Here is a 22,847-nt window from a genome sequence, read left to right as displayed (position 1 = left end):
AACTAGAGAGGAGATTTTCTTCAATGAGGCACTGTGTGTTAATATAAAGTTATAAAACTGAGGCTGACGTATGTTGGCACAGCATACTAGTCATTGCCGTGTAACTTGTTTGACCATGCTCTCGAATGGCAAAGGAAATATTAAATGTCGATATCCTCTCTAATCGTGCAGATTGCTACTCATACTACCCTACCTCTTATTCATCTCCTTCAACAAATTTGACACACAAGGTCTAGTAAAGCCAGACATGTTAGTCATTTGATATTTTTTTTCTTTTCAATTAATAAGCACTTTTTTCTAATTTCCATTTGTGCCTGCCTGTGCTTATTGAGGAAAAAAAACGTACATGTAACGCATATGAAGTCAAGCATAATATATCTCTTTATTGGTTAAGATCCCCAGAATGATGATTTATTTTGCTTTATGAATCTCTCACCTCTCTGACCAAGAAGGGATGGTTTATAATGTTTTCTGCTGATATTTTGAAGATACATGCAGAACAGAAAGAATACATTTCCCTCACTCTTACTATTTGATTCAACATTTCTCTGATGATACCCTTAAAACCCTTTTCGTGTAACTATTAATTTTTAAAAGTCTTACAAATTGCCCAAACCTACCATGGGACTCTTCTTTACCCTTTGGGTATTTCTTAACTTTACTTCTTCGGAGATTCAAATATTTCATGATTTATAGTCAGATAACAACAGAAGAATATTTGTATAGAATGACTGATCCAATGATTTTTCAAATTTTTTTATTCATATGAAATATTGAACTAATTTAAATTAACCCATTCAGGCCTGAAATACTACAATGCTGATCAGCAAAATGCATAGCAATGCAAAAGTCATTAGTCCTAACACAAATACTAGAAAGGCAAAATTAATTTAAAAAATTCATAAATTATCTGTATAAATGGAAATTACATTCTAGATTCCAATATATATTTTTTCACTTCCATGAAACCCACCTTTTTTACTTTAAGTATTTTCCATTCTTGTTATATGATTCTATGTCAGTGTAAGCATTTAAATATTCATATACAGACATAGATATCTACACAGGTACACATGTAATATGAACACGTAATACAAGCATACATACATACGTACATTAATATGTACATGCACATGTTATCTATATGAGCATTATATTACATAAACCTAAATTTTAAAAATTAAAAAAAATTTACAGTAAAAAGCAAACTATTAGCAAAGTGTTTATTGTAAATTGGTGCCCCTTTGTTGTCTATTAAAAGGACCAGTGAAAACCCCCCAGCATGCTAAAGAGATCTTTTATGGACAACTTTTGGGAAAACATAAAAAGAATCACAGAGCATGTGAAAAATATGGAAGGAATGAAATTTGCATTAACTAAGGATTTGTTCACTTTTATTTGATCACATATCCACCTACATATCAAAAAAAAAATTTTGACTGTGCCTAGATATTTTTCCTTCTTTGTCAATGCTTTCTTATTTGAATATATAATAATATTGACATTTAATTATGTCTGTATTTAGATTTGGAGTAGTTATAAGATGTAACATTTCAAATATAAACTATACTTTTGATACTCCCAGAATTGGAGCCAGGTGTACAAAGTGCTCAATGAATGTTTGTTGAATGAATGAATGAAAATTTAGTCTTTAGTGTTTTCCAACTCAAAATTCAAATAACATGCAGAAAATGAAATGTATTTCAGTTAACGTGCTTAAGATTCAAGCTTAAAATTTTCCAACCATTACATGCATTCAAAATGAAAATAATTAAGGCAGGTGTTTCATCCACAATTCATAAAGATGAAAAAAAAATTGAACATAGGCACAAGAATATCAGAGAGAATAATCAATTATTTATTCAAATTTTTATGTTATCATATACATACATCATAAGGCCATTTAATCATGAAAGATCACCCCACATCTTGCTAACTTTCATTCCCATTTTCATAGTAGCAATAAAGATATTTCAAGTACATTTTTCCATACTTACACACTTGTACTAAAAAACATCATGGTAGTACATACAAGTATTTGGATGGTGAGATATAAAAATACCTATAAATGAAATGCTACAATTAAAAAGAAATCTTAATAGAAAAGAAGAGACAGTACAGAAAATCTACAAATTTATTCCATCAGAAATGTCTATTAGTGGTGCACTGAAGTAAACAAATGCAGAAAAAAAAGACTCTTATTTTGTCAGAAAAAGTCAGAATTTATAGCTATTTTAGGGGCTACTCTTATCTGTTATTTATTAATGGTCATGGTTTCCTAGATCATTATTATCTCCAATTTAGCTACTAGAACAAAGTTGAGGTCCATCCAATAAACATATCTTAAGTGCTTACTGTTTGCTAAGCCTTTGGAGATACAATTGATAAAAAAAAAAAAAAAAAAAAGGTACCTGCTCTAGGGGAGTTCACAATGTTATTGGGAGAGTTAACACGAAAAAGGAGTAAGGGTGGGGAGGGAGAGAGGGGGTTGCCTGGGATGAGGGCATCTTGTTCTATGGAGTTAAAACCAGCAGAATGAAAGTGAAATGAGCTGAAAATCTAGTTCCTGCTCTTTATAATAAAAGGCAGGGAAATGTTTTACTCTACCCTCCAGCCTTCCAATCAGAGAGGAGGCTGAACAAGGTACTGTCAATCAAGGATTGAATTAGCAGCATGTTGATGAGATTAGGAGCGACCAATTTACCCTAAACTGGGCATCTTGTTAAGTGTATTTGAAATCAGGCAGAGCAGAATATGCCAAATGGAGTAAGCAGAGGGCAGTTGTCTTCAAGCATTTGTCTTCTTTTGTTTATTTGAAGTGTAATTCTCCACAAATTTATAGCCTGAGAAGCTAATTTGTTAGGTATTGAGAAGTTCAAGGTTACTCAGCCAGTAGGTATCTTAGTCAGGCTTCTAAGGCTCATGTTTCTATGTCTTGGGGTAGCATTCTATATATGTCTCCTAACCTCATAACTTCAAAAAAAAAAACTAATTTGTAAACTAATATGACAAGAAGTTTAGATTTTTAGAAATGAAAACATAATGACTATTCTTTTATGAGAGTATAATGTTTCATTTTGTTAGGATAATATTTGGGCAAAAATATATAAATATAACTCTCTGTAGGAAGATTGGTTTTTGAACCCCTATACATAATAAAGACAAGTATGGGGTCCACAAGGGCAAAGACCAATGACATTGTTCTGGCTCAAATTAATTTACATGTCAATCTGTGGAGGGTCCTGAGAATGCTAACCTTGAGTCAGGTAGTTATCTGGGATAAAATAATTGCAAATCTGTCCCAGTAATAGGAAATTCAACTGGGAGACTTAACAAAACCAGGAAGAGTCTATAAAGCATCCCTAGAGAAGAACAGTCCCAGGGTAAGAAATATATTCACATCACAAAGACATGTCAAGAGGCCTATGGTATCAACTATACTTTGTCTCTTCATACATATATCCTCATAGGTGTTCCCTACATGTGGCCATCCATGTACATGGCCTGATCACACATGTTCCTTATTTTTCTGCCATTTATGTATAAACCCTCTCAGCTTGTCTTCACCACATACCATCATGTTCCCAAACTGTGACCATTATTTTACTAATTATATGTATGTATATGTTTGTGTATGTGGAGGTAGAAAAGTGCATGTGTGTGTTTGTGCGTGTGTATGTGTAGTATATCTTAGGTTTATGGAGGAAATTATTATTACTTTGCTTACTTAAATGATTTCATTAAATGCCTTAATATGAACTATTCTTATCCTCTGACCAGTAAAAGTAAAACACGTCAGTAGAGGCTTCTGAATATTGTTTGATGAGTTGATGTAGACCCACAGAGCACCTTGAGAACTGGTTGCCTGTTTTGGAAACCATAGATATAAGAGGAGGAGATCCCAGATGTGACAGATGATTAATTGGGTCCCTATTTTATTCCAATCAGTTTGATAGGATTCCATAGGGGTAGTAATTATAAGTTCAATTATTAGGCCTCAGAGCTATGAAGTGCAGATTGTAAATTCACTTGCTTAATCACAGGAAGCCAACTAAAGGACTACCACCTTTGTATTTCTCTGTTTTCAGAACCAAGCCCAGTGTGGAGGAGGTGACTCAATTGCATGGAAAGTCTCCCAGCTCTTTTTTTTGCCCCTTCATCCTTTGTTACCCTCTGTTACCCAATGCTGAGAGATGACCAATGAGTGATCCTGGGTTCCCAGCCTGTCTTCTGCCTTTCTACCAACCCGTGGATGTGCTTATCACCTCCTGCAAGGTCAAAAGAGTTCTGTCAAGGTAGGTTCATCAGCCCATTTGTAAAATGGGATTCTGTATTTTGTGCAGACCCTCTCGGAGGGTCAAGGGCAATGTTTATTCATGAATAAGACTGTATTTTTGGTCTGCCCCAGCTGTATTGTCTGAGTATCAAGCAATATAAAAACTAAGGCCCTGAAGGAAAGGAACATCTCATATCATGAGGAAGATCTAAAGTCTACTTCATTAGAGGAAGCCGTGGACCCTTTAATAAAGTGCTACTGGCTTGGAGCTCTGCCTCAGTGGTTTTTCTTATAGATGAGAAAATTTTGGAAACCTCACATAAACCCAGTTTATGCTAGAATGTATTTGAAGCAAAAAAAAAGCATTAGGTCATCTAAGTCTGTTATCTACACACTTTTCGGAATGCTGCAAAAATATCTCCTGCTTTCTAGTTTTACCTTGTTGAGCATTTTCTAGACAAATACTTGTGCAGTAGAAAAAAAACTGCTACAATCAGAAACCTTTGGAAAGATGGACTTCTGTAAATATTCCCTGCTAAGACAAAGAATGAAGCAGTAAGTTCATAATGATATGCCATTTTTAAACACTGAAAAGTTTTACAAATTACATTTACTGGAATCACTGCATTAGTAAAATTAATTCTTCTCTGGCTTCAACACAACAATAATCTTGAAGTCTCTAAAAGCAACGTGTAGTGTTTGAGAATAAAAAATATAAGTAGCGAAAGAGCCAATTTCACCCCCGCATGTTATAGATTGTACTAATGAAGGAAAGGCACTTACTCCATAATACCCTTTGAATTTTTTTTTTCTCAGAGTCAAATTATTAATGGACTCTAGTAGCAGAACCACTCTTCTGTAACTGAAATCTGTTCCTTTTTCCCAGCTGACCTAATATCATGAGTGAAAGCAGGTCAGTATTGTGAAGATCCACTGTGCTTCAATCAACTAATCCTCAATCAGTAGACTACCCATATTTACTGATGGAGCATTAGTAAAGGCAGTACATCACAGAGGACACAGTGTAGGTCATGAAGAACTGGGTCCAAACTGAGCTTGGCACCCTCACTAGCCATGTGAGCTTAACCAAGAGATTCAAATTCTACGTACTTCAGGTAGTTCTAAGACATTCAGGTAGTTCTAAGACATAATCTATTAAGTTATGGGATAATTAAGTTAGGGATAATTACCATTAAGTCATGAACAACTTGAGAAGTATTCAAGAACTTGGAAACTCTCATAACTTAGTGTAAATTTAAAAAAGTATTAGTGTTTGTATATGGAACCTTATAAAATATGTTATGACGGTAGATATAAAATGAAAGAATTATCAATTATTTTCAGTAGGTCCCTTCACGAAAACATTGTTTTGATCCTCAATTATTTTGTTGATGTTGAGTCAAAAGATACCAGAAAGTAAGCTTTTGCTAGTGGAATTAGTAACATAGCATAGACATAAGCAAGAAATTGGAGTTTTATTCTCCATCAACACCACAAACTGAAGAACAATTTGGGAATCTGATAAATATTTAACTGTACTGGTGAGGACAGTTGCAAAAGACTAGCTTCTTGTGGTTAGATTTAATTAACCATTTTTAACAGGAAATTTCAAATTAGGAAATTTCAAAGTTAGGAAAAATCTTAGGAAGCTCTCTCTGGTCTTATGTATTCCTATAATATAAACATGCTAAGAGTTCGCTACATTTTACTTTTGCCTTTCTGAACCAAGTGATAACATGTAAATTTACATGAGATTACCAGCTTTCCTGGAAAAAGATTGCTATCATATCTTTATTCAAAGGTTGTGCCCTTCTTTGCTGTCTTTCAAGACTTCAATATTAAAGTTCACAAGAGCGAGAAGGCTGAGAATTTTTCATTAAAATGAAGATATTATAAACAGAAGTAGTAACACATATCAACCTTCATTTCACAACATTCTCTCTCTCTCTCTCTCTCTCTCTCTCTCTCTCTCTCTCTCTCTCTCTCTCTCTCTCTCTCTCACACACACACACACACACACACACACACACACACACACACACACACACATCCCTAAGGAGATTTATTAAGGGTTCTTTTTTTTTTTTTTGATATACATTGACAATGCTTTTGTCAATAACAATAGACTACTCCTTTCAACTTTCAATAATTGCTGTGATAAATATACTTTTCGGCAAGTATGGTGTATTTACATTATCCATCATTTCTATGAGTTTCAACACATCATATTTTATTTTCTCCCACGGGCAAATGCAGGTTGTGATGGAAATGCAGGATAAAGACGATTCCATCTCATGTTCAAATTTTATTGATGCTAATTTTGTTATGTGATATGATGTTTTCTACCTTTTGCTTTTATTTCAAGAATCCTTTTTTTCAAATTTTTATTGTGTCAGAGGTGAAGTTTGAACCTCAGTCTTTTGACACCAGAGTCGGTACTCTTAGTAATGTGCCTCACAGGTACTGCTTACATATGCTATATATAAATGAAGTTTAATTTCAGGTCAATTGATTAGTAGGGCTGAATTTATATATAACCTAATTAGAAAGTGGTAGTAAGTGAATATGTGTGAGAATAGGAAGCCCTCTTCTGATTAGTTCAGAGTGGGTCCTGTCTGTGGACTTGCCTTGCCCAACAGGACTCCTATCTTCAATCAGAAATCATCCTCAAAAGATGAGGTACCTCAAATGAAGCTTAAGGTAACATGCTTAAGTTTGTCTGACTTATGAAGAGAAGGGGACATAGCATTTATTTTCATTTTCCCCTCACTCCTTTTCCACTGTTTCTTTTCCCTTCTCCAATTAGATCTTTTCTTTTCCTTTCTAGTTCATCTTTCTTTCCTTTACTCCTTCTCTCCTCTCTCTTTCAACTCCCTTTTCTGTTTGTTTATTTGCTACCCCTTCTCCTTTGTCTTTTCCCCATTTTATGCCTCTTGTTCTGTCATTCCTTCTTCCTAGAAAGGAGTCATTCATACAATGTGCCTTGTCTTGATGTTCAGGAAGAAGGAACATCAACAATCATGCCCTCATGGACACAATACAGGGTTTCTATTGGATACTGGTGAAAAGGAAATTTTTGGAAAATTATAATCTATTGCTAAGAAAAATGCACTGTTGTAAAAATATAATTTGAGATTATTTAGATTACTATTAAAATGTGGAGATTATTAAGAGGGAGGCTACTAACAGGCTGGGAAGAAAAGTGAAAGATATCTAGACCAACCATCACATTCTTATTCATGAAAGATTAAGATTGTTATTAGTAAAGCACAGTTACACAGATACTTAAGATGGACAACAATGCTTTCTTTATAACCACCCCCTGGGACATTAAAATTCCTATTTTTTTTTAATACATGTGGAAACTAAGGATTAAAAAAAAGCCAGGTAGCTAATCTGTTGATAAGGACTTGAAACTGACCCAAAGTCCAATCTTCCTGCCATTACACTAAATATCTACGATGAAAATATTCCCATAATTTATTAACCTAATGCTAAACTCCAGGGCAGAATATAGAATTAATTGAATAGATATAAAAAGTTAATTCAGTATCAAGGAGTTCAGTGTTCCAGGTAAAATTCCATAAAAAAACTTTTGTTCATTCTCATTTGAATGTAACTGTGCAATACTTTTTTGGGTTATCACAGACTGGAGGAGAAAGGGGCGGAGGAAAAGCCAGTGCTCATTCCCCAAAACAATAAACCTGCAGAATTTTAGATATATTTTCTAAAGAAGATTTTTGGAAGGTCAGGGTCAAGAATTTTATGAAAAAGAATAAAATAGTATGAAAAAGGATACATCATTTCCCATTTGTAAGAATGATACATGGCTATCAAAGTGTGGAAGTGTTTAACTTTATTAAGAAAATGGGAGGAATCCAGATTGTGTTAAAGAATCAATAGTGTGACAAAGCCATGATATTAACTTGACAAAGGATTGTATACCACTGACAAATGACCCCTAAGGAATTCAGGGGTGGATTTGGGGATTTAAGTGTAATGACTTATTCATATTAGCATTCTTGATTTGATAATATCATTCATTTTAACTGTTATTTGGGATTGTTTTTGTATTTTGATCCCTCTTTCCTTATATTCTCGGACATCAAAATAATAGATAATTGAACTTCAGAGTTGAGAAATACCTTCCTTTCTTTAAGTCTTGGCTGAAACCAAGTCCTAGATAGCCAAACACCTACATATGACTTTTTTTGTTTTTGTTTTCACTTTCAATTAAAAAAAGATTGATGTAATTATCATTATATTATGTTCATAAATGCATGTACTATTGGCAAAAATCATAAGGGAAGTTTTTAGGGGCAAATCACTTTCACTTGCATGGAAAGTAGAGGTCTGATTTCACAGAGCTAGCACAGTTCTTTCAGCCCATGGCATGAATAAATGCTAGACTGTAAATAGAAAGCCAGATAATCAAATGGGACAACATTTTTTATAAAATTTGAACTGAATACTACCACATGAAAAAAAAAAGAAAGAAAAGGTTTCTAAAGAACACATTTTTCATATGATTTGTTTGGTACTACCATATTTTGGTAGCATGATTAAATGGAAACTCTTTGTACTCATAGTCTTCGCTTTGTGTAGTAGCCTCTGTCTGTATCTTGGATTCTAGCATGACATTTCTATTAAAAAATGAGGTGTTGGAGTTTCAAAAGACTACCTGAGTTGAATAATGTTAATGACAGTTAGATCTTCCCCCCCCATTAACGGACATGCCCATTAAGGGAAGCTTGACTATGGGAGATTTGTAGGAAGGGCCACACCTTTTGTTAATTGCTAATGAGGCACTTGTTCTCAAGGGTCCTGATGCCCTCTAGCTCTGAAAAGTGTACATATACTCTGAGGTGAGGTTTTGTTTTGGCACTTACTCATTGAAAATGCTTGTTTGGCCAGATGACGCTCTGGGTAGCCGATCAGGACCCCTCTGGCTTTGAAAACCCAGATGTTGATACTTCTTTTTCTGGTAACTATGTGTGTATGTAATGGTCAGACATTTAGATCTGTCTATTGATCTTTTATGTCTCTGTTTGTATTTTCTCTGAAGTTCAGGGTGCTGGCTTTTCCCCCTGAACTAAGTGAATGATACATGTGCTTGATTAAAGTAGATTGTTGACCCTTCAAAAGTGGCTTTGCTTTTAGAAAAGCACATCTAAGAACCTGCACAGCACACCCTCCTGTGTGTGCCAGGGTTATTGTTGTCACAACAAAACACCAAAATAATAGATAGATGAATTTTAGAGTTGAAAAACAGCTTCCTTTCTTTAAATCTGGGCTGAAACACACACTAGAGAGCCAAAAACTTACATATGACTATATTCCTTGTATCTATGTTCCAAAAATGGAGAATAGAAAATTTGGAACTCTGCCTTTTGTAATGTTTAAAGAATAATTCCAGAAAGTCTCTGCTTACTCCTTTCATAGGAGAAGAAAACAACTCCCAGATTGTTTTGATCAAAATTTTACCTTCATATTTTCAGATTTCTCTAGGTTACAGACACTGCCGTGTATTTTTTTAGATCAAACCTTTGCCATTTCACAATTGTATTAAATATATGTAGAATATCAAATTCTACTATACTTTTTAAATTAAAAATTAATTATAGAACAAAATATCACTTTAGAGGTTCCCTTTCAAAAGGAGCCTTCCATGCATGTGTCAAAATTGTACAGGATACCTGAAAGCTATAACAAAACTAACCTTCTTCAATGACTGTCAAGCTACTGAAATTCTCTGTTCCCGAGGGAAAATGAAAGATAAAAAGAAAGAATCATCATATATATATGATTTTGTTCTGCAAGTTTATGCAGGTCTGGTCTCTTACAAGTCAGTGAGAAATTTGGGCTCTTTAATTCTGAGAATTATAAGGTGGTTTTAGTTTAACTTTATCATTATCTCCTAATAATGGGATCATGTGGCAATTACAAATCAGCCCTCTAAATATGAGTGTATTTAAAGAGTCTTTAAAAATGGATAAATCAAAATAAACTTTTGAGGGCTTTTCTTGTCTGATGGAATCATGCTGTCAATGCCAACCATGTCTGTAACACAGTAGATAAATCTCAAATGTTTTCTGACATTCAAAGGGATTAAATAACTTTGAAAATCACCAAGGTAGGATTTGAACCTAGCTTTATTTCTTGTTTGTTTTTGTTTCATTGTTGTCCCGATTGTCAGTCTAGCCCACTCTTTATTATGCCATGGTATCTGTCTATATTATTTGAATGAATGATGAAAAATGAATAAAAATAGTGAAATGGTCTTTACATAGAAATTCAGCAAAACCATTTCATAATATGGCTTGATGCCATGTTTACTTGCATGTTTTTCCATTTACATATTTCCTATCTCTCCAAGACTTCAGAAGAAAATATAAATACTACTCTGTAGTATTTCCCCCAGCAGGATGCTATTGTCAACAAGAACAATCCTGAAACTCTGAACATGTGGTAAAACTAGTGGTTACAACCTCAAGGTAGAATTTTTAGCACTTTGCATGACAAATTTTGACAATGTTTATCCATTTGTATTATCTAGAGGGTACTTATTTACCATTCCTGCTGTTTCTGAAATTGCTAAAGTTATTGCTTATTGCAGAACCCAGGATGACCTTTTAAAGTTCAAAAACAACTTCCCTTGATTCTCTACCTCGAAATTCAGCAGCTACTGTTTTCAATTATGCACCAATAATATGGAAACTGAATGATGCAGTGAGAGGTGTGCTGCCTGTAAAGTCAGAAAATTTGGATTTGAGTCTCTGATCTTATTACCTTTGGACCTCAGGGAAGTCACTTAACTTTGCAGGCCCTCAATTTCCTCAACTTTACAATGAAAGGGTTGTGATAGATCACTTCTAAGGTCTTTCCATATCTAGGTGTGAATGTGAAAACATGTCCTAATAGGATAGAGAGCATCCTACAGGTAGGAAGCTGGGCTGAGATGTCTTTGCCAATTATAGGTTGCTTTAGCAACAGGCTGGAAAAAGTTTTACTGTCAGGCAGTTTTAACCTCTGAGAGGAGGCTTGGAATGAGATTTGACCTAGAGGGTGAATTTAGTTAAAAACCTCAATTTTTATACAGAAAAAAAAAATAAAGTCAGTCTGGATCTTGGGTTGATTTAGAGACAATGATATCTAAGTGTGAGTTTCCAGAGTTTTAATAAACAATAGGGCTGAATTTTCATAACAGTTGACATGAAAAAGTGTTAGTCTGCCAGCTTTTTGTATACAATTGAAAGTCATCTCAGTGATACAATATAAAAGTAGTATTCATTAAGTATGCATGCATGTTATATGTATTACACATATGAACATGTATGTGTATATATAAAATGTGCCTATGCATGCTGTGTGCACATATATGTGTGCATATGCAACACATGCATGTTATTTTATGTATGTATATATGCATACATACGCACTTATATATGCACATTACTTTTAGAGTCATTTAAGAAATTAAAAATGTGTTCTCTTACAGTCTTGTTGCCTCCTTGCAATTTTTTTTTCCTTTTTGAATGAATCAAGATATTCTTTTAATACTTTGAAGGCTTATAACTCTTTCAGTGTGGGTTATCCTTCCACAAATGCAGAACACAACTACTTAGTGACCTAAAAGAAGGTCTTGGAGAATTGCTCAAGCTAACTCTCCCAAAACAGAGCAAAAACAAAATCTCATAAGTCTGAAGAGCCCACAGGATAATACTGTTATTCAGACAATAGAAATGTGGAAAAGTTGGGGGGGGGGAGGAAACAACTAAAAATACTCTTGTTTCTGATATAACACTGTGCTAGTTAATAAATCAATTAGCTAAGAGACCTTTCTTAAGAACTTATTTAATGCCAGGAGCTGTGCTAATTGCTGGAAATATAAGGGAAAAGCAAAAACAGCACTTACACTCAAGCAGTTTACATTCTAATAGACAAGATACCATATACAAATATATGAATATGGATATATGTACATACAGTGTCTGTACATATAGATACATATATTGAACAATTTGTGTCACTGTGTATGTATGTGTGCATATATATGTTTACACATGTGATTGTATAAATTCCTATATGCATACACTGGCACAATACACTGAATTTTATATAATTATACATGTACATATAAATCATTCATATGAAATATGGAGATATATCTATATACATTATTTTTGTGCACAAGTATGTGTGTGCACATATTTGTACTCATATTCATACACATACCTGTATGCATTGATACATGCATGAAAGTGTATATATGAACATAAATTTATAAGCAGGTAATGAACAATATGCATATACACATATAGACACATATGTACATACACATACACTTGGCATTTCAAGTCAAAAATCACTTATTAAATGCTAGGAGCCAAGCATTATGCCAAGCACTGGGAATCCAAATATAATTAGAAGGAAAACAAAGTTACTACATTTTAATGGGGAAAGACAACTCAAAAGGAGCTGAAAATGCTTGTAGATGAAAATTACTTGAGAAAGTCCATAAGTACATGTATCACAAAATTATCTCAATCAGTATGGGCTAGGAAACAGCCAAAGAGGACTCCCAGAAAATTATTCATTATTTTTCATTCTCCACATATGAATTAAATGAATTATGGAACTTGAAAATGTTTTTGTGGCTTTTCCCCCATAATCACAGCATAACTTTCTATGTGGTGTCATACATATTTTATGTAAATACCATATCACACCTATTAAAGCATAAATGCCTTTTAGGTAGGGGCTACATTGTTTTGCTATTTTCAGTGCTCAGTGTGGTGCCTTCAGATCCTAGAGGGCAGATATAATATTAATTTTGTGTTCAAGTCCCCAGCACAGTGCATAAAATGGTAAGTACTTAATAAATGCTTATTGATGAGTTAACATATTTGTTGAATTAACTTGAATTGCTGAATTTGTATTGTTACAAACTGAACCTCAGATATGTTTGTAACAGGTATGAGGGGACCAGCATTCAAAGGAGAGGATAGATTTACTTAGATGACACTAAGAATTACAGTACTTGATTAAATGATGGGGTATTTTGAAGGAAACGCACACAGCAGAAAATATATAGATGGTCTACCTCCCTTCTCTCCAGAAGTGAGGGACAATGAATGCAGAATTTTGCATGTACTTCCCAATACTATCTATAAGGTGATTAATTTTGTAGAACTGTATTTATTTCTCCCTTCTAAAAGAAATCTTTATTGCATGGAAAGGCTCTTTGTCTTGGGTTCGAGAGGAAAGATGGATTCAGAAATGACTCGGATATTCTTTTAGAAAAAAGTAACAATTAGAACCATATGAACATTTAACAAAATGTGTTCCAATAGAATATTTTAGGAATGTGGAAAGGAGGTGAAATCCATACAATCAAGACTCTTAAAAACGCTTATGGACCGTGAAATTGTGAAGGGAATATATACTTTCAAGCAATAGCATCCCGAAAGCATATATGAGTCCCTCAAAGTATTTCTAGTGCTTCAAAGATTCCGAAACCTCTCACATTCTAAGATGCTCATAACATTCGCTTAGGATTGCTGAGGATCTGAGAGCCTGACATCTCATTTTTGCACTGGTATTCTGCTCAGGCACTACAGACATCCACACCTTGCAAGTCCACTAACAAAAAGCTACATCCCATTCTACTTGTGACCTACCCAAGTATGAGAATCCTTCAACAGTCATATGGCATACACTTTTCAGCAATTTTTTTTTCCCTTTGAGTTTGTCCATACCTAGTCAGTAAATGTTCATAGAAAACATAGCACACAAAATCAACTGCATAAAAGGATATATTGCACATCTGAGTACATTTTTCATTGAATCTTTCAAGATTCTGTAATGGTTTTACATGTGAAATTTTTCATGCAGTGTTATTAAAGAATGATCCCTCTTCTTCATTAAACCAAAATAAGATTGTGTGAAAAGTATTCATTCTTCATTGGAACTAGATTGTCATAAACTCAAACAGCTTTTCATTTTATATACCACAGAACTTTTCTCAGCAAGCAGAGCAACATGCCTTCATTAGTGCCCAAGCCACTCCATCATCCTTGATGGTAGCTTTTAAAAGGAAATATTTTTGTTTCTTGAACTTCAAAATTTATCTAAACTATTAGAATGTGCATGAGAAACCTAATTCATTTTACTTCTCTCCCCACCCAGGAAGCTAGTGGAGAGCAATTAGCTTAATTCTACATCAGTCCTATTAAGTTGAAGGAAGTAGTTTTGTTTTTTTGTTTGTTTGTTTGTTTTTACATGCAATGGCAAATCACTTATTTCATTTTCATAAGGAAGAATTAGGATAAATCATCATGGAATACAGATAATGGACCAAAGTAATTTTGAAACGGACAAAGAAAAGTGTAAGAAGCTACCTGTAACAAGAGCATTAGAAATCTTTGTATAAGTATGAAGCTATGGAAATCTCTGCCATCTGTGGAAAGTATATATTATGCCAATATATTGTGAGCTTGATAATGTTGGTTATTTCCAATATGACCTAGATGATGCTACAACGCATCCTTGTTACACTTTCAGATGAAAGAAAATTTAAAAAGTCCTATGGGGAAGCTAGGTGGTTCAGTGGATTGAGCTTTGGTCCTGGAGTCAGGAAAACTCATCTTCTTAAGTTCAAATCTGACCTCAGATACTTACTAGCTGTATGACCTTTACCAGTCACTTAACTCTGTTTACCTCAATTTCCTCATTTATAAAATGAACAGGAGAAGGAAATGGCAAACCACTCTAATATCTTTACCAAGTAAGTCAGACACAAATGAAAAATGACTCAACAACATGGGATGAATGGACAACTATGCAAAGAATCTTGAAATCCTTAATCAGAATTCAAAAAATATTCTGTAAATTTAATTCCATTCAATTAGCGTTTTAAGCAGTAATTATTTCAAAGCTTCATGTAAGGTGCTAAGGATAAGCAGATAATGGTTGGAGGTTCACTTAATTAAAGAGAATATTTGTTTATGAGTAGAGTGAAAAATTAGTTAACCACTTGTTTTCCTGTTGTCACTTCTGGGATTTATGATCTCACCTCCAGACCATTCAAAGAGCTTCCCACCAGGTCTCAGACATTTAGACTGGTCATTTTTCAATACTTGCTAAATAGCACTACAAGATTATCTTAGATCAAATTGTTACCAGAATGTGATAGATGGAAAGATGTGAGAAATATGAAGCCCACTGGCATTTACTATTTTTTAACTATTAAAAATGATTTTTTAGAACAAAACTTTAAACTTTTTATATCTGACAAGACAGCACACACACATATACATATATACATATATATATATATACATGATAACTATTCAAGATGTCTAGAAAATGAGAATAATAGAGATAATCGTCAGTGATCATGTGATCACTAATAACAAGTACAACATAAATATGGACCCAAATGCTAATGAAAGAGCTTCTCTATTGGCCATGGTGAAGGTCACTGGTCAAGTCAAACTTAATGAGGAATTGCACATGGATGATGAGGTCTTCCACATGCTCCTTTTTTCAGATGGTAATTCTCTGCTCCCTTTAGGCTTTAGGATATTGCAGAAGATTCTAGATGAACACTATAATCATTCAACAGAGTTTGGCCTAACTACACACATAATTGGGGGGAAAAGTTGATTAAAAGTAGCAGCTTATTAATTAATTAGAAAATATTTGTCAATTATCTGCAATGTATCAGTCAACATGTTAGGTGGTGGGGATAAAAAAAGCAAAAGGGGAATAATCCCAGCCCTTAAGCTTATATTCTAAAGGAAAAGATAACATGTACATCAAAGACTATACATAAATACATCCATATACATGTATACATGTGAATATACACGTATACATATATAGACACATATATGTGCACATGCACACATATATGTATATGTGTGTATATACACACATATATACATGTATATATGTATATAGCTGATACATGCACAGCCAGAGCTAGCTCAGTGCTTGGGAGGCTCTGAAGAAAAGTTTGGGAGAGGAGGACTACCAAACTGAAGGTCTACAGAGGCATTATACTGACCTCATTGTCGTATGTCTGAAACATGGACAGTCTACCAGCACCATGGCAGGAAACTGAATTACTTCCATTTGAACTGTCTTAGGAAGATTCTGAGGATCACCTGGCAGGATAAAGCATCAGATACTGAGGTCCTTGCTTGAACTAAACTGCCAAGCATTCCAATTATGCTTCAGGTAGCCTAATTCCAATGGGCTGGCCATGTTGTTTTAATGCAAAATGTATGCTTATCAAAAAGACTTTTTTATGGAGAACTTGCATAGGACAGGCAATCACATGGTGGTTAGAAAAATTGATACAATTGACATTCTCAAGGTCTCTCTCAAGAACTTTGGATTTGATTGTGAAAAATGGGAGACACTGGCACAGAACCACTCAGCATGGCATGCCCACATCAGAAAAGGTGCTGTGCTCTATGAGCAAAGCAAAACTGAGACAACACAAATTAAACATAGGATGTGCAAATTTGGGGTATGCACCCCAAGTGTTCATGCAGACTATCTGTGCCCCATCTGTAGTAGAGCATTCTGAGTTTCTATTGGTTTCATCAGCCATAGTCATACACATTGAAACTTCACTTTATCATGGTGATGTCACTTTGTTCCTCTTCGAGAACCAAGGACAACAACCAACCAACCTAATCTACATCTGTATATAATCTACGTATATCTATGTAACTGTATCTATTAATTATCTATCTGCATCTCTGTCTCTTTCTACCTATCTGCACACACACACACACACACACACACACACACACACACATTGCCAAAGAAGTCAGTATGTAGAGTCGAAGAAGGGGAGCATTTCAGGCATGGAGGAGAGCCAGAGAAATACAGAAAGCCAAGAGGCCAACATCGTTGAATCAAAGGGTACCTGGCAGGAAGCAAAGTACAAGAAGGTTGGAAAAGCAGGAAAGGGGCAGGTTATGAAGGATTTTGAATGTCAAACAAAGGATTTTGTACTTTATCTCAGAGGTGATAGGAAGCCATCGGTGTTCACTGAATAGGAATAGTGGGATGGTGGCACCAGTGGAACAATCACTTTGATGGTAGAGTGGAAGATGGATTAGAGTGGGGATAAATTTGAAGCAGCCAGGCCCACCAATAAACTACTGCAGTAATGCAGGTGTAAGGATATGAAAGCCTGCAATAAGTGGTCACAATATCAGGAGAGGAGACACACCCAAGAGGTGTTGGAGAGGTGACATTGGTAGGCCTTAGCAAAAGTTTAGAAATTGAGATGAGAGATAGTGAAGAATGGAGGATGACTTCTAGGTGTTGAGACTGAGGGGCTGAGAGAATTATGCAGCCCTGTATGGCAATAGAATAGCTAGGAGGAGGAGGATGTGGACAATAATAATAATTAATAATAATAACTAATGAGTTCTGTTCTGGACATATTTACTTTAAGATGTCTATTGGACATTCAGTTTAAAACTTCTGCAAAGCAGTTGGAAATGTAAGATTGAAGGTCAGCAGAAACTGGGCAGGATGTATAGATTTGAGAATTATCAAGACAGATGTAGTAGTTAAATCAGTGGGAACTTATGAGATTCTGAAGTCAAGGAATATAGAGGGAAAACAGAAAAGGGACCAGAACAGAACTGTGAAAGATCCCTATTGTTACAGGGGGTGATATGGATGAGAATTTGGCAAAGGAGACTGAGAAAAAGCAGTTAGATCGGTAGGAGGAGAAGAAGAAAGTGATGTCCCAAAAACCTGAAAGAAGAGATTGTCAATGAGGAAAAGGTTATTGAAAAGGCTACAGAAAAATTAAGGAGAATTGATAAATGGCTATTGGATTTCACAACTACAAATCATTAATAACTTTAGAGAGGGCAGTTTCAATGGAATGAGAAGGCTAAGAGCCAGTTTTTTTATAAAGGGGTTAAGAAGTGAGTGAGAGACTAGAATGATGGTAAATATTGTAGACAGTCTTTTTGAATTTAGGAATTTAACTACAAAGGGCAGAAGAAATATATGATGATTGATTGAAGAGATAGAAGATCAAGCAAGGGTGCTTTTTGGGAGGGATAAGAGAGACATGGGCATATTTGTTGAAAGTAGGAAATGAACCTCATCAAAAAAGGAAAGATTAAAAATAAGTGGAATATTGGGAATAACAGAGGAAGAAATGTATTGGAAGGGATCAAATGGAAAATGATATTTTAGAGAGTGAGAGGAGTTAGATTTCCTAAGGAGTAAGGCCATTTCACCATGTGAGACAGGGGTGAAGGAAGTGATAGTGGCAGAATGCTATTGAGTGATAAGAGATGAGGAAGAAGGGAGAAGAAGCTCATGGTGAATGGCCACATTTTTTTTTCTGTAAAATATGAGTCAAGGATCTCATCCCATCTGAGAATGGAAGGGACAGGTGTTGGGAGATTTGAGGAGGTATGAAAATATTTGGAAGAACTACTCTGTATATGTTGATGTAGATGGAAATATTGATATATAAATATATAACTACAGCTGTAGGTGTATATATATGTGTGTTTATATAGCTATGGCTACAGATTTTCATAATATGAATATTATATAAACAAGCCCTGCAAATTGATAATGGGTTGGGCTTTAGATAGAGAAGAAGATAAGAATGGGCTACATTACTTCTTGAAATATTTCAAGATTCTTTTAAAGATCCCAAGCTGTTTCCTGAAACAATTTTAATAGAAATATAAATTGTAAAACTTCTTTAAAAATCAAATTTAATCCAAATATTTATTTTAAAATAAATTTAAATATTTGACATCCAATTTTAATAAAAATATTCTTCTAGTGATATTATGGAACTGCAAAGTATAGAACATAACACTCTCAGAGCAACTGACATTAAGAATCACCCAAAGAGCAACCAAGTGATTTAAGATGGGTATGAACAGGATGTAAAACATTACAAAGAAGGAAGCACAAATGAGAAATGGTACCAAGTATGTCATCAAAGAGAAGCATGGTTTACTTATATGGTAGTATCAAGAAAAAAATACTGAAACTCATTTTAACATCAAGAGTAAATGAATACAGTATGTTGGATGGACGTACCTGTGGCAAACTATGGGGAGGGTATAGGAGAAGAGTGACAGAAAGAAATATGAATGTATGGACTGATACCTCCATTAGGGAAAGGGATATCCAGATCTATTATATCGTAAAATCATTTGAGTATTTTTTCTAAGTGTAACAGAAAACTGCTTAATAAGCCAATCCCTTATGGACTTCAGCATAATGCGTAGCTAATCCAGTCCCTAGGTAGCCTTTGAAGCATGTATAAACATTCTATAACTTTTTCTGGTTTGCTAAGTACATGGTAAAGATAATCTTTTAAACTGGGATTATATTCAAAAGCCAATGGTTGACCAGAACCTCTTCTCCACTTGATCTGCCTATCTTCTGTCTGGATGTGTTTTATTAATTGAAAAGAGATGATGCTACAAAGGGAGAGGCCATTGGTCTTCCCCATCAAGGCAAATATATGGCTAGTAAACATGGCCTTCAATTATTTGCTATAATGCTTGTCCTTTTATTTTAGGTGAAGGAAATTAGAGGCCAGGAATCTATAAGTTTGAAAACATCAAGAAAGTAAACCATCAGGAGGTCTGGGAGTACAATACATAATGCCTTGAAGAGCAAGGAAAAACTTTCAGGATTCAACTCAGCAAGAGTTAAAATGAGTGCTCTTCTAACACTCTATCTGGATGTGAATGTGATGGAATCAAAACTTTCTAGAAACTATGTTAAACCAGAACCGATCTTTCCCTAGATATTGAAATGGCATAGGGGAAAGCATGCCGCTGAAATGTTTTTAGGGGAGTGAAGATGTTTTTGTTTCGTTTGTTTTGTTTTCCTGTTTGAATCTTCAGCCATGTATGAGATAAAATCCCAAGACACTATACTTTGAAGATGCACAATGAAAAAATGTGACATCTAAAATTCCTTTAGAGTCTGGTATAGTTTATTGACATATTATTTGTCATATGCAAAATGTAAGATAATGAGAAGGAACTATTCAATTTTTTGATTGTTCAATATTGATGAATGAAACTTTAAGTAATTGTTTCTCTGATGTTGACCGATGCAATCACTATACAATAAATTATTGCAAAGCTTTTAACATATAGTGCCAAATATCTTCAATAATGTGACATTGGGTGTTAGGTTTCGCATTTCTTTTAAAAGAATATATTCACAAAAAGAGTTGAATTATAGAAAGTTCATAGTGGGATGGGGAAAAATATGAATTTTCTCCTCAGGGAATAGAATTAAATGAGAATTATATGACTGGTTCTCCAACCCCCACATACACATCCATGGAAATTTATCAGTCCTAGCTCTAAAAAGATATGGGGACTGATCTTCTCTCTCTACTTATACCTCTGTGTAAATGTATAGACAATAAGCAGCATAATAGTATTACTTTTACATGATTAATTTGATGTATTCTATCACATATGCATTGCATATTTTGATATGCTTGATATATGTATTCATATGTTCATATATAAATATCTATATATGTAGAATATGTGCACACACAAGAGAAAAAGCATTATTCAACCTTTTTTAAAGGGTACAGAAAAATTATTATTATTATTTACAATAAACAAATCTGTCAGTCCAAACTTTTTGAATCTGAAAATTATTAGCTTTGTAAAGGTCACCACTATGGATTTGGTAGTTTTAGAAAACAGTTAATTTTTATCATCGTTCTCACAAATAATTCATATTCATAACAAAGAGAAAGTTATTATGGATCATAGAAATTTTATTACCAGTTTTGGCACTCTACATTTCTTGCCATATACGCACATTACAACAATTCTCTAGGAGTATCACCTGTATATACATGAGAGCTATATCAGGCTATTCTATTATCCATCATTTGAAATATTTTTCTGCTATTGGGAATAATTCTATTTTTCAGTATTTTTCCACAAATACGCAAAATTCCTTTAAAAATTGTCATTTCTCAATGTGAGAATTTTAATAATAGTGGTTATTAAATGTTTTTAAAATTTTTATTTCACATTATAGATCAAAGAACTCATTTCAGTGTCTTCTTATTTTTATTCTCAATTTAAAGAAAAGCATAAAATCTTATAATTATAAATTATCTTAGGAAGAATAGAGTCCAATATTTTATCTAAAATAGGAAGTACCCCACTCTCACATCTTCTCCAACATTTATCATCTTTCTGTTTTGTCATGTTAGCCAAACTGATAGGTTTGGGTTGTTTTGATTTGCATTTCTCTAATCAATAGTTATTTAGAGTTAGATGACTATAAATAACTTTAATTTCTTCCTCTAAGAACTTGTCAGTTGGGGAATGACTTATATTCTTATAAATTTGACTTAGTTCTCTATATGTTTTAGAAATAAGTCCTTTATCAGACACTGGTTATAAAAAAGTTTCCCAGTTTTCTGCTTCCTTTCTAATCTTTTTTGTATTGGCTTTGTGCTAAAATGTTTCAATTTAATATAATCAAAACTGTCTGTTTTTCATTTTATGATATTCTCTATCACTTGTTTGGTCATAAATTCATCTGTTGTCCACAAATCTGAATGTAAACTATTCCTTACTCTCCCGGTTTGCTTATAGTATCAGCCTTTATATCGAAATCATTTACCCATTTCGATTTTATCTCGGTAGATAGTGTAAGATGTTGATGTATACCTAGTTCTTACAATACAATTTTTTTTAGTTTTTCTAGCAGTTTTTGTCAGATGATGAGTTTTTATCCCAGAAGCTAGAGTCTTTGGTTTTATCAAACAGTGGATCACCACAGTTATTGTCTACTGTGTCTTGTGTACCTAACCTATTTCACTGATCCAAAACTCTATTTCTTAATCAATATCAAGTAGCTTTGATGATTGCTGCTTTATGATGCAATAGTAATGGCATTACTTCATTATCTATGGTGCCTTTTAACAGGATGTAGTTTCTTTCTTCTTCTCTTTAATCAAATCTTTTTTTTTTTGCTTTTTTCTGTGTCTGAGATCAGGATTGCTACTCTGCTTTTTTTTGTTGTTGTTGTTACTTCAGTTGAAGTATAATATATTCTCCTCCAGCCTTTTATCTTTACTCTGCATGTATTCCTCTTCTTCAAACCTGTTTGTTGTAAACAACATATTGTAGGATTGCAGCATTTAATCTATTCTTCTATCCACTTCCATTTTATGGGAGAGTTCAACCCATTCATATTCACAGTTATGATTAATATTTACATCTTCCTATACATCCTATCCCTACCCCCCACACTTGTACTTTAATTCTCCTTTTTCCTCCTCAAAAAGAGTTTTGCTTTTTTACTACTGCTTTCCTCATTCTGTCTTCCCTTCTATAAGCCCTTGCCTTTTTCTTCCACTTTTCCCTTACTGCTTCTTCCCTCCTTCTGTCTACCACTTCTTTTATCTTTCTCCTTCCCTCTCCTACTACATATTGGGCAAGTCAAATTTCTATATCTAGCCGAGTATGTTACTCCATCTTTGAGCCAAATCTGATGA

Source organism: Notamacropus eugenii, chromosome 6 (genome assembly GCF_028372415.1).
Source record: "Notamacropus eugenii isolate mMacEug1 chromosome 6, mMacEug1.pri_v2, whole genome shotgun sequence".
Lineage (NCBI taxonomy): Eukaryota > Metazoa > Chordata > Mammalia > Diprotodontia > Macropodidae > Notamacropus > Notamacropus eugenii.
The sequence above is the reverse complement of the archived record's forward strand: the minus strand, read 5'-3'. Positions refer to the sequence as shown.